Genomic DNA, 13,432 nt, shown 5'->3' on the forward strand with positions numbered 1-13,432 from the left:
TTTTGTTCTTCAGGATAAGTGAAAAATTGCCAAATAAAAGATTCCTTTTTTCTTTTTAAAGGTAGTCGCTCATTTCCTTCAGATTCGGAAGATGAATGCGGGGCGGCAGCCATTTCAGCAAAGTCTTCCGAAGGGTGTTGAACGTCGTTCTCTTTTGAGAGTAGAAAAGATAGTGAGAGAAGTGGGTGGAGTTCTCCGTGTAAATTGCAGAATAAAAACTACTAAGAACCAATTGGAAGTGTTGTTTTCAAGTCACATGACTTCACATGCGCGTCTCAGGACGTGTACGCGGTGATAGTATCTGGTCACGTACGCCATTTGGAAGTAGCGGTCTAATTCAGCGAAGTTTCAAAACGTGAAAAGGAGTAAATCCAAACATATCCGGATTTAATATATCTTCTGAGCTCGATTCAAGCATACAATTGTTAAAGTATAAAACCTTTTATATTTTTTTTTAAATACCAAGGTGTGTACATTCGGTCACACACGAAAGTTTAAAAAGACATTCGGCTCCATTTAATGAAAATTTTCATAATATTAAAAAAGAAGCCTAGGTTTAGTCTCTTTGACGTAGTATAGGTTCTTTGATGGGTCTATGAAGAAATTCAATAAGTTCAGATTGCAAAGTTTTCACGAAATATATAGGCGGGTGCGCGCAGTCGGTCGCGCACGAAAGCCTGGAAATGCGCTATCCATTTTATTGAGAACTGTTGCCGAGAGTGCGCACACCGGGTCGTGCACGAAAGTTTAGAAAGGCTATTTTTATTTACAGGCAAATTTTAATGCGTTGAAAAAAAGGCAAGGTACAGACTTTCTAATTCTGTATCGCTTTACAAGGAGTCTCTATGCAACTTGAACAGTGAAGAAAACGGCTTGTTTCTGAAAAAAATATTGCCAGAACTTTATTGACAAAAGTATAGGTTGTATACACGAGATATTTCTGAATTAGCATTTTAAAAACCAATGAAATTCACTGAAAAAACCATAGGTTTTACACACGTTATAGTTAGGAAGTAGCATTTACAAAACCTATGAAATTCACTGAAAAAACCATAGGTTTGACACCAGTTATAGTTAGCTGGAAATTTTACTGATATAAAACCAATGAAATTCCACGTTATAGTTAGTTGGACTCACTATAACTTGCGCGTGTAATGCACTGCTGATGACCTCACATATTACATCACTCATGACATCACTGATGACACCATCCTTGTGACACAGTGACAGACCTCCTTTCACTGTAATCTAACCCTTGAAACGCATATTCAAAAATAGAAACTAAAATGTTCAAAAAAATGGAGATACCCATACCAGTTACAACAACCAATTCAATATTTCCACCATCTAAATACACATGCACTAATTCACCAACAGTTCTATATAGTCAGTCATACATATATTCACTAATCATATGTAGTGATACACGTACACATCCTGTTACACACCGACAGTCATCCAAAAGTTATTCACACACATACTCACACATGCAAATAAACTATTGAACATCCATTTATTTGCATAAACAGCTATACACACACTACCACTTTACTTCTAAGGAAACTTACACATACTTACTCTCTTAAAAAATCACTTATAGAAACACATACTAATTTAAACAGGAACTCTTACAATCCCTCACTCTCACATATAGTCACTTATATACATCAATATTCACATATACTACATTAAAATATATGTAGTTACTGATAAAGACACTAATAAGACAGTCATTCACTCACTAACACAGACATATGCACACTAATCCACCCATACAGTCGTGCACATATGCTGTCTTCAAAACACATACAGAGACTCAGTCATTCTTGCATCTATGTAGTAAGTAATACCCCCACCAAACCATGCAAACACTCATACTGATACTAAGAAAAACATCTAATAACCTATATACATACACATGTACCTACTCATCAACCCATGCAGCCACTTATACACAAAGTGAAACACTAATACATATATTTAAATATTTAGGCATTAGTCAGTAATATATGTATTCACTAAGATATTCAATAATATATACATATATAACACATATTTATTTTTCAGAAAGACACACATTCACTGGATGGTGTCATCAGTGATGTCATGAGTGATGTAATATGTGACGTCATCAGCAGTGCATTACACGCGCAAGTTATAGTGAGTCCAACTAACTATAACGTGGAATTTCATTGGTTTTATATCAGTAAAATTTCCAGCTAACTATAACTGGTATCAAACCTATGGTTTTTTCAGTGAATTTCATAGGTTTTGTAAATGCTACTTCCTAACTATAACGTGTGTAAAACCTATGGTTTTTTCAGTGAATATATATATATATATATATATATATATATATATATATATATATATATACCCAGTACCCAGTTTCTATTATACCTATATCTTTGGTGCTGGTTGATGAAGCTCATAACATTTTCCCCAAAAATGGCCTGGTACTTGACATGGGGTCTGGAAAGCTTTGGGGTGTTTCGTATAGCGGGGGCAGAGAAAAAGGTCCCAGAACACATTTTCCCCATGTTGTTTCCGATAGGACTTTTAGACACAACTACAGCCCGAAATGCTTTACTGAATTACACCTAATTTGGCGGGAAGCTAGATCTTGGTACACAGATTGTGCTTGTGTGATTTGTTGTAAGTCCATTGAGTAGTTTGAGAGATATTAATTGGAAAATAAATTTGTACATCTGGGGAAGCAGATTACCCACGGATCCAACAGGCCCCTGTTGAAATCTGATTGGCTGTCAACATTTCAATCAAGAAGTGTTGGCAGCCATCATGGGACTCAGCTTGATCTAAGACCCACAACAAAATGTAAAATGTAAACAAAGGGGGGCAGGGTAGGACTAGCCTGACCCCCTGGAACTGGGGATGGTGTCCCATAGGGACCCGGCGGAGAGTTAAAAACATTTTTTATATCTATTCTGCCGTATATTCGCAGATAGATCTGTGGATTTGCAACAAAATTGAAAAAAAAGACATGCAGTGCCCCAAATGTCTTTTTCAGGAATCGCCGAGGTGGGCCAAATCCTGTGGGTATGTATAAAATAAAGGAGGGGGGCTCATAGTGGCCCCCTCCTAGGTTTTATAAACCCTGGGTAATACCACCTGCCTGGGGTATTATTAATAAGTTATGCAGGGATCCACACAGACCCACTGCAGCCCTAAGGACCACCATCTCCCCAGGACTTTATACACACAAATGGGAGGGCTGCACAGATCCCCCCAGCTCCGGGTACAACCACCTCCCTGGGGCTACATATACAGAAATGGGGGGGGGCCCTTGGACCGCCACCTCTCGGGGGATAAATTAAATGTTATGGCGAGCCTTGCGGATCCCGTTCCCCCGGGACCAGCAACTCCTTGAGCATAACTTTAAAAAGAGGGTGGTGGGGTTTGCATGTCCCCCCTCCCAGGCCATATAAAGCCTCACTTCCCTGAGACAGGTCCTTCAACAAAAAATGGAGGGGACCCCACAGCCCCTCTCGTGGAGCCATTGATGGCCCGGGGGACTGTCACCACCCAGGCCCGGCTCCTGCTAAGTCCCACCCCAGGGACATAGCTATTTGCTGTCACTTGGCAGGAGCTTCGCCCTCTCCCGCCAGGCAACAGCAAGTAAGAGCAGAGAAATGCTTGCTGAAAGCGGAGCATTTGCTTTGCGATACAGGGAGATGCATGTGTAGCAGCTCCCTGTGTGGCAAAGCAATTAACCCTGGGCGTAGTGGGCGTAGTGGGGCTCCGCAGAGCTACGCGGAGTGGGCGAGAAGCTACGCCCACTCCCGCACTCCGCGTAGCCCCACTACGCACCTCCCTCCCGCTCTCCCCTACATACATTATTTAAGCAACTAGCCTTAATAAAAACAATTTTAAAGCACTTACCGTGTCCGGGGCTTGTCCGGGCCTCCCTCTTGGAATTGCGTCGTCCTGGATACCAATGCGCATGCGCGGCCGCCCGCGCATGCGCATGTCTCCCGAAAAATGCGCATGCGCGGGCGGCCGCGCATGCGCATTGGTATCCAGGAAAGGACGCTATTCCAAGAGGGAGCCCCGGACGAGCCCCGGACACGGTAAGTGCTTTAAAATTGTTTTTATTAAGGCTAGTTGCTTAAATAATGTATGTAGGGGAGGGCGGGCGGGAGGCGGCTGGCGGCCGACTCGGCTACGCGCACGAAGTGGGCGTAGTGTTGCCGGCTACGCTGTCTACGCAAAATGCGTAGGAGGCAACACTACGCCTACTCCGTGGGCGTAGCCGAATCGGACGCCCAGGCATGATGCGGAGAGCTGACAGGGACTGAAGGAGCATTCAGGCTCCCCCGCAGTCCCCAACAGAGATGCTGCACCCTGTGTCCCCAGGGCCAAAATCGGCTGAGGGAAGAGGGCCATGCAGCTCCTCTCCCCTTTGAAAATTTAAAAAAGGAAATGCCAGGCCCCAGGTGTGGGGTCCCTGGGTTCAAATTGTCCAGGGTGGGCCCCATCCCCTAAATAAAAAAGAATTTGTCTGGGAGGGGAGCTGCGTGGCCCCCTTCCCCAGTTAAAAAAGTCCTGGCCCCCTGGGGATGGGGTTTCCAGGTCCAAAAGCGGTTCAGGGAAGAGGGTGCCATGTGGCCCCAGTTCCCTAATAAAATCAATATATATGAGGAAAAAAGTTGCTGTAGGCCCCACCCCCTTTCACCACCACTCTGCAAACTCACCTCCTGGTGCACTACTTTTTGGGGGATGAAGTCACCTTGGCTCCTAAGGGTCCATGAGAGCCAGTGACCCCTCCAGTAAGTCCCACACGGCGGGATTGCTGAATGGTCATTGGAGGACCCACTCTCTCTTTCTACCACTCTGCAAACATGCCTCCTGGCTCACTACTGATTGAGGGATGAAGTCTCCCTATCTGCTGAGGTTTCATGGCGGCCAACAAGCCCTCCTGTTACCTCCAGTAAGTCCCACAGAGCAGGATTGCTGAGAGGTCTTCGTAGGCCACACCCCTTTCTCCACCAGTCTGCAAAAGTGCCCTTCTGGCCTACTGGTTGGGGAATGAAGTCTGCTTGGTTACTTGAATATTAATAAATATGAATATATATATATATATATGTATGTATATATATATATATATATATATATATATATATATATATATATATATATACATATATATATATGTATGTGTATATATATATATATATATATATATATATATATATATATATATATATGTATGTGTGTGTGTGTGTGTATATATATATGTGTGTATATATATATATATTTATATATATATATATATATATATATATATATATATATATATATATATATACACACACACACACACACACATTTATTTTAATCTAAAGCTACCAAACTACATATTATACATAGAAATAAAACCTAAATTAGCGTTTACCATAGAAGTACTCAACTGATAAAAAAATCAAGCTATACTTAACCAACCAATAAAATATAACTATGAATAACTCGCAACAATAAAATCAAACAAACAATCAAATCTACAATTTAAAAGGCTCACTATTTTAAACAACTAATGGCCCGATTACAATGTTGGGTGGAAAGCCTCCAACCAGCTGTCGTAGGCTTTCCTCCTGACATCGTAGTTTTCAGTCTGACTGCCGTATTAGAATGACGGCGGTCTGAGTGAAAGCTGCGAGGGGATTCCGATGCACTTCAGACTGTCTCAAGTAGCCTGTCGGAGCTTCGAACGCCACCATAATCCTCTAATGATGGCAGAGCCATGCTTTGCCCTGCCGTTGTGATTATGATGGCACTTTCCGACAGCCTTTTCTTGTTGGCCTTTCAGACATGGAAAGACTGTCGGAAAGTGTCTTTGGGGCCCCTAGATACCAAAAGACCTGGTCCACAGTTGGCCTGGGTCGTAAATTCTGTCCCGCTCGCGGAATTTGGGTAATTTTGCGTTCCACGGAGAACACAGAATTGCCAGAAAATCCGTGATCCGCTGCTTTGCGGAATTTTATGCTTGTTTGAGCTTTCAAAATGCGTGTTTGCAAGATATTTCTCCCCGAGCACGCAAACAGGAAAAAAGCATCGTGAACGGGCAGAACAAGCAATTCCGCGTGTTCACAGAACTTTTGTGTGCTCGCGGAGATTTTTTAATGTTTCGGGGAGCTTTTCCGTAGAGTGGGTATGCAAATTCTGCCCAACCCTAGTCCACAGTACTGACCTTCTGTCTTAAACCTGCCTGAAGGATGGAGATGATCTTGCATTTGTCACACCAAACTAATAACCTCTCCAACACCTGTTTACAGAATAATTTAGGAGGCTGCTAGGAGACTAATAGGATGATAGTTAGAAAGCACACTGGGATCCTGTTTTATACAAATTGTCACAATCTGTGCCCCCTTCCAAGAGGGGGGGCATCAACCCCTTTGCAGCTTTTATTAGATCACATGGGCTACACCTACAGCCAGGAAAGTGCATCATCAGAAACTTTAAACTGGAAATGTACTAAATATTATTGTAAAGCATCCTATGTAAGGCAACTACAGAAGATGATGTAATTTAATTACACAAACTAAAAAACGCAACCATTGATACCACACCTGCCCCTAGAAGAGACTAAGACATACACATACCTGAACATTTAATAATTAGACATGAGAAACCTTTTCTTTTTCATGACAACCTAAAAAATGGGAAACAAATCCAAATATTCTTTGCAGCAAACAACTTAATGAAACTTAGTCAATGACGAAACGTGGATGATAAATGTGACCTTCAAAATGTGTCCCAAACCATTCACTCAGATATACACCATTCATGGTGAATATTAAAAAGCAAATATCCCTTTTATGAATGTCCTACTACCAAGTAAACAAAGCAGCACTGCCACTTACTCCATATAAAAAAAAGAAGTAGTGCCCCCAAAAAATAATCGTAGAATTTCAGATAGCCATGATTCAAACCTTTCTACAAATATACCCACACAGAGCCATACAAAGCTCTTACTATCATTTCAATCAAAGTATATGAAGATACCTCGAAAAAATCTGCACTATGGGCCCCAATATGATGCCGGTCAGATAAGTGTCTGAGCGGCATAGTGTCAGAAATGGGACTGCCCAATAAGGAGTTGGTGGTCCCACTTCCCATACTAGGATGCAACCGCCTTCATGGTGGTCGAAAAGTGTAGTTTTTCAATTGCTGCTTGTGCTGAGGCTGAAGCACAAACAGCAATTGGAAAGATGCACTTTCTAAACATCCATGCACCGTGCAGCAGGCACCATACAGTGCCTGCCAAACGATATGTATGGATGTTTGGGGGGCAGCACAAGTGCCGCAAAGCAGAAGCTACAAGGGGAGTGGGGCCCTGTTAAGAGCCCCTACACTCTGTTTCCAACAGCCTTTCTAGGGTGGTCGGACCACCATAGAAAGTCTGTGGGAAACGTGCATCGTAACCCCCACAGCGGTGCCACAGCCTCTTGAGCCTGTCAGAGATGGAGCGGATTTCCACCGTAGGCATCGGTTGGACAGCCCATATCATATATGGGCGGTCAGACCAATGTCTCAGTTGTTGGGTGGAATTCCACAGACGAGTTGTCAGATAGCCTGCCGCCCAACATCATAATGGGGCCCTAAGTGTAGAATATTCTACAAACAATCAAATTTTCTTTGAAATTAAACACAATTATAGCACTTGCCTTTGTCTCTGTCACTGAGATAGCCAGCAATTAAAATGTACTAATAGAAAGCCTCTTTTTACCAACAAAATGAATTTAAACTTAGTCCTCTAATGGACTATTTCGAAGACACTTAGGTTGGCAGACTGCATCATTCCGGATGGCAACCCACATTCCAAATAACATGGTGGAATGTCTGTGACAACAGTTCGGCACAGGAAGGCAAAACAAACAACACAGTGGAAGGATGGCACAAGACCTTCCAGTCCACAATAGGCAGAACTCAACCTACACTATACAAATTTATAGAAGCATTACAAATCGAGCAAAGCTACCTAGAACTATGAATGGAGCATTTTAGGCAAATTGGCCCTAAACCTATGAATCAAACAAAAGGAATGTACAACATGCTACGATTTAAAGTCAAACCCTTCATCAATATCAAAGTAGTACAAAGTAGTAAATTACTTAGAAATCATAGCCAAAGTCATATTATAAAAATAAATCTTTACCCATCAAATTCCTCAAATAATATACAAACTCTAAACCAACATACTAAATCTATTTTTTAATAATAAATTGAATATTTTGTTAGATCAAACAGTTATTCAAAATCGCAATGATAATAAAGACTGATATAATAAAATGATACATAATCTTTTTTTAAATGTAACCTTCACCAACCAAAATAGTTAAAAGCAAACTCAATCCAACACACAAAACAATTCCAATACATAATACAAACAATTCCACATACAATTGTATACATTTTGACATAAACAATATAATAGCACATTTCCCATCCAAAATAAATATAAAGAAATACAACTTACTGTTCTGTAAGTGCAGATCTTTCTCTGTCTCCATATAATGAAAAATAGTAATCCACTAAAAATCAAAGAAGAACAGAAGATTTAGGGCCAGATGTAGGTAGCCAAATACCGGTTGGTAACGGCCGAAATTAGGTAATTTCGGCCGTTACTGACCGGTATATTGAAAAGGAGATGTAGGAGTCAAAAATCTACCGAATCGGAAAATAGGAGTCGGTATTTTACCGAATCTGAATTTACCGAATTCATAGTTACCAATTTCTTATTTACCGGATCGGTAAATACGAAACGGTAAAAAATGTCAATTGAGATGTAGGAAACCAAAAAAAAACTGAATTTCATGAAATTCGGTATTTAAGAGTCGGTATTTGCCATGGATTGAAAGCAGGTGGTAACCAGGTGCGGGCTATACAATAAGGCCCCAAAATGCAACAGTGTAACCAGAATGGCGGCATTCTACATCATAGCAAGGCGGCTACTTCTACAGGCAGCAAGAGAGAGGGTATGGAGAAGGGAGGAGCAAGTGTACAGGCAGAGGATAATCCTCTTCCAATTGACTGAGCCAGAGATACTGCAAAGGTATAGGCTACACTCCAGAACCATACTGGACTTGATCAGGGACCTGCACCCACTCCTGGATCACCCAACACCAAGGGTGCACGCCATCCCTCCCCATGTGCAGGTGCTGTGTAGCCTACACCTGCTTGCCTCTGGTCGTTACCAGAGTGTGATTGCTGCAGTAGGTGGTGTGTCCCAGAGCTGACTGTCCTGTTTCTTTAGGAAGTTCCTTGAGGCCTTGATGCACAGAATGCATCAATATATTCGGTCTGACATACCTGCGGAACTTGCGAAGACCAAAACTGAGTTATATGAACTAGCACACTTCCCTCACATGATAGGCTGCATAGATGGCACCCACATCCCACTCTGCTCACCTGCAGCCACAGAACACATATACAGGAACTGGAAGTCAACACACTCCATCAATGTGCAGGTGATATGCAACGCTGGCAACATCATTACAGACATTGTGGCTAAATTCCCTGGGAGTACCCATGATTCGTACATATTCCAGAACAGTGGGATATACACACGCTTTGTTGCTGGAGAGTTTGGGGAAGGATACCTTGTAGGTAAATGACTGTGACACACCCTGATAGTTATAGCAGATGAATGTATCATGAGAATGTAACTAATGGCCCTCTCTTTTCCACCTAGGCGATAGCGCATATGCCCTGCGGTCCTTCGTGCTCACCCCCTACCTCAATTCATCTACCAGGAGTGAGAGGCGTTACAATGTGGCTCACAGATCAACTCGCAACGTTGTTGAACGCACATTTGGACTCCTCAAAAGCAGGTTCCGCTGCCTCCACAAGAGCAGAGGTGCACGCCAGTATACTCCAATCCTGTGCTGCAAAATGATAGCGACCTGTGCCATTTTGCACAATCTTGCCACCAAGGTAGGCACAGAGGTGGAGCTCACACATCATGAGGACATTGATGATGACACAGAACAGGCAGAGCCCTATGCAACAGGAGCAGCACCAGCAACAGATGGGAGACTGAGACGGTCAGAGATCACACGCCGATATTTCTAAGTAAGTGAGGAGACACAGACAGGCTTAGTTTTTTAAGTACGTAGTTTAATTGTCACTACGGCATTTAAATGATACCACACCATGGTACTACAATGTCTATTTTTTTGACCGGGTGGTCACAGTTAACCTCACCGTGACCTGTCCTGTGGGTTGAGGACATGTTCAACGTTTGTGCCCACGCACTACAGTGCGGGATGCACGAGGCTGGGTCTCAACGCTTTCGGTGGTGCCTGGGTCACCAGATTGGTGTCTGCTGCTCCCACGCATGTCAGGGACAGGAGTGCTAGAGCCACTCCTGCTTGTGGAGTCTTCTGTTTCCCCGACACCTGTGTCTACAGCATTGACTGCTTGGTTTGTGAGCATTAGCTCCATAGCAGAGGTGACTCTCCCCATCCCCCTTGACAAATCCGTGCAGCAGTGCACAATTGCATCATGCATGGCGACAGAACGCCGGCACAGCAGGGAGGTTGCTGTAGCAAAGCGGTTCAAGGCTTTTGACTGTTGCCGCATATTCTGACGATTTCTGCGCCTCTCACAGGGGTCTCTGTCTAATTTGTCGCACAGAGCAGTCATGCACTGTGTCATGTCTGTCATCCCCTTTGCCATGGACTGCATGCTCTCAGTCATGTTGCCAATGCCATGGTCTATGTTTGACATCTTGCAATTTATACGGCATACCTGCCTGTGCACTGCTAACATTGTCTTTGCCTGCAGGCGCGGGACTTTGACCATGGTGGCCTCAAGACCACAGAAGAACCCCTCTCCATCCTGGCCTTCGCCTCTCTCCCGTGCCCTTCGGCCTCGGACACTGGCCCGCACAGCTCCTGAGGTAGTCTGCTGCCCAGCGTTGTCAGCCACAGGTGGATTGCTTGGTATAAAACCCGCCTCATCTTCTTCATCTGACGTTTGCAGAATCCTGAGAAGGGGCACATCAAGCCTCCTTGCCCTTCCCTGCACAGATGACTGTGATGTTGGTGTGGGGGAAAGTGCGGCTGGTTTCCAACTCTTGTGTCCCAAACAACAAAGGTGACTGAGGCTGTGGTGTGGTGGGTCGCTCAGGTGTAGTGGCTTCCTGCGCTGTGGTGTTGTCTTCCTGAACAGCGCTATGACCTGATCTTTCTTTTGTCTTCTCCTTCCTCTCAGTTGTCGGTGCCCTCTCCTCCCTTTCCTGTGCTTTACTGCGCGATGACTCTCCTGTGGACAGATATGGACATTGGGTCAGTGGTGTAGTTCACCTGTGTGTCATGATTAAATCACACTTCTATCACACAATTGCCTAATCTTCATCAGCTTCTGGAAGTAGTGTGTGGCATGCCTTGCTGAATTCTATGGTGACTGCATTGATGTATGTACCTATGACTACGTCTCCCATGATGCATTGCTGGACATAAGTGAAACCTGTTCTGGAGTGTGATGCTGACACACACAGTGGGGAAGGGGGTCAGGGAAATGGGTGGGGATTAATGTCCATGCATCTTACCTTGTTTCTTTGCAGCTCTGGCAGAGCTGTCAGCGTCCCGATTCCCATGGAAGCTTTCAGGCTCCAGGGTGGATTCTTCCAGCTCCTCTAGGTCTGTCAGTCTTGGGGCTCTGTTTTTCCATCCTCTGTGGCTCCAGCTTCTTTTCTCAGTGCAGCAAGTTTTTTCTTGGTGATGATACGCAGATCGTACCATCTTTTTTTAAGGTCATCTATGTCCCTGTTTAAGATCCCAATGGCTTTGACCTTGGACTGGATGTCAAGCTAGGTGCTACCTTTGACAGACTCTGCAACATGCAGAGACTGTTTTCCAAAGATTTTGGTGTGGTGTTTCACCACCTCCTCAACCAGCACCTGCAGTTCTGCTGGGCTGAATTAGATTTTCCTCCTGCGCTCAGCTGTATCCTTCTGGCCATCCTGGAACTCCATTATGCTGATCAGGTATGCTCAGGGAAGCCAGCTCCTCTCTGTTTCCTCCTGCTCTCCAAACAGTTCAGTTGCTCTGCACCTGCATGGGCGTGGCCACTCCCAGGTACTGGGGAGGGGTGGTTGCATCTGATTGATTGGTTCCTCTGTGGCTTTGTTGTGGGGTGTGGTGAGTGTTCCTGATTGGTTCACACGCTCACATGGGCTATTTTTCAAATTACCGAATCAGTATTTACCGATTCGGTAAATATCGATTTGGTAAATTGCGATTCGGTAATTCCCATTCATTCCTATGGGCCAGGAGGGCCATAGGAATGAATGGGGATTTACCGATTCGGAAAAGACCGATTCTGTAAATATCAATTACATATTCTGAGTGTTACCTAATCGGTAATTTGTTCCGAATTTTTTCCTATATCCCGTTTTCCGAATCTGAAATATCGATTCGGTATGAGTCGGTATTTAAGAGTCGGAAAAACAGAATTTACCTACATATGGTTCTAAGACTTATATAGGGAAGATAATCACCCATGAGGCTATCCAGGCGCTGAGTACTCTTGCTGTGCAGGCTCAGCTAAACAGACACGTTTTGAGACCTTTCCTGAATTCCAGCAGAAAGGGTGAGGTCAGGAAGTGAAGAGGGAGGTCGTTCAAGGACTGTTCTGCTAGGTAGGAGAATGAACAGCCTCCACTGTAGCTTCGATGTATGGAAAGGGTGTGAGCATGGTGTAGTGAGGCGGAGCGAAGGTGTCTGGAGGGTTGGTAGAAGTTCAGGTGGTGGTTCATGTTTGCTGGCCATTTGTTGTGCTGGACCTTGTATATGTGGATCAGCATCTTGAAGTGGCATCTCTTCTGAATGGTGAGCCAGTTGGGTTTCTTGAGGGGGTGATGTGGGTCCACTTGGGGTGGTCGAGAATGAGTCTGGGCACAGAATTCTGTATGTCCTGTAGTCTCTTCAGTAGGTGCAAGGGGATTTCTGCATAGAGTGTGTTGCCGTTGTCCACCCTGCTGATGACAAGGGCTTGGGTGATCATTTGAAGATCTTCCAGGGCATGCAAAGAGTGAGGAAGCAGGTGGAGAAGACTGCATTGATCGGTTTTTCAGGGTGATCTTTCTGTCCAGGATGATGCAGAGGTTGCGGACATGGTCTGCCAGTGTGGCTGAGGATCTTAGTTCAGCTGACCACCAGGAGCCATTCCACAGGGATGTGTTGTTCCTGAAAATCAGCACTTCTGTTTTGTCTGTGTTGAATTTCAAGTAGTTGGCGATGCTTGTCATGGCTCTGCGGAAGTTGGCCTTCATAGTGGAGGTCTCTTCTACCAGCAAGAGATTGAGCTGGGTGTCATCAGAATAGTAAATGATGTTTAGCACATGGGTTCTGTTAATGTTTTAATCAGCAGCACCCTCCACGACCTGGTTCTGGGAAAACAGACTAAAATA

This window comes from Lissotriton helveticus, chromosome 10, assembly GCF_964261635.1.
Source record: "Lissotriton helveticus chromosome 10, aLisHel1.1, whole genome shotgun sequence".
In the NCBI taxonomy this organism is placed as follows: domain Eukaryota; kingdom Metazoa; phylum Chordata; class Amphibia; order Caudata; family Salamandridae; genus Lissotriton; species Lissotriton helveticus.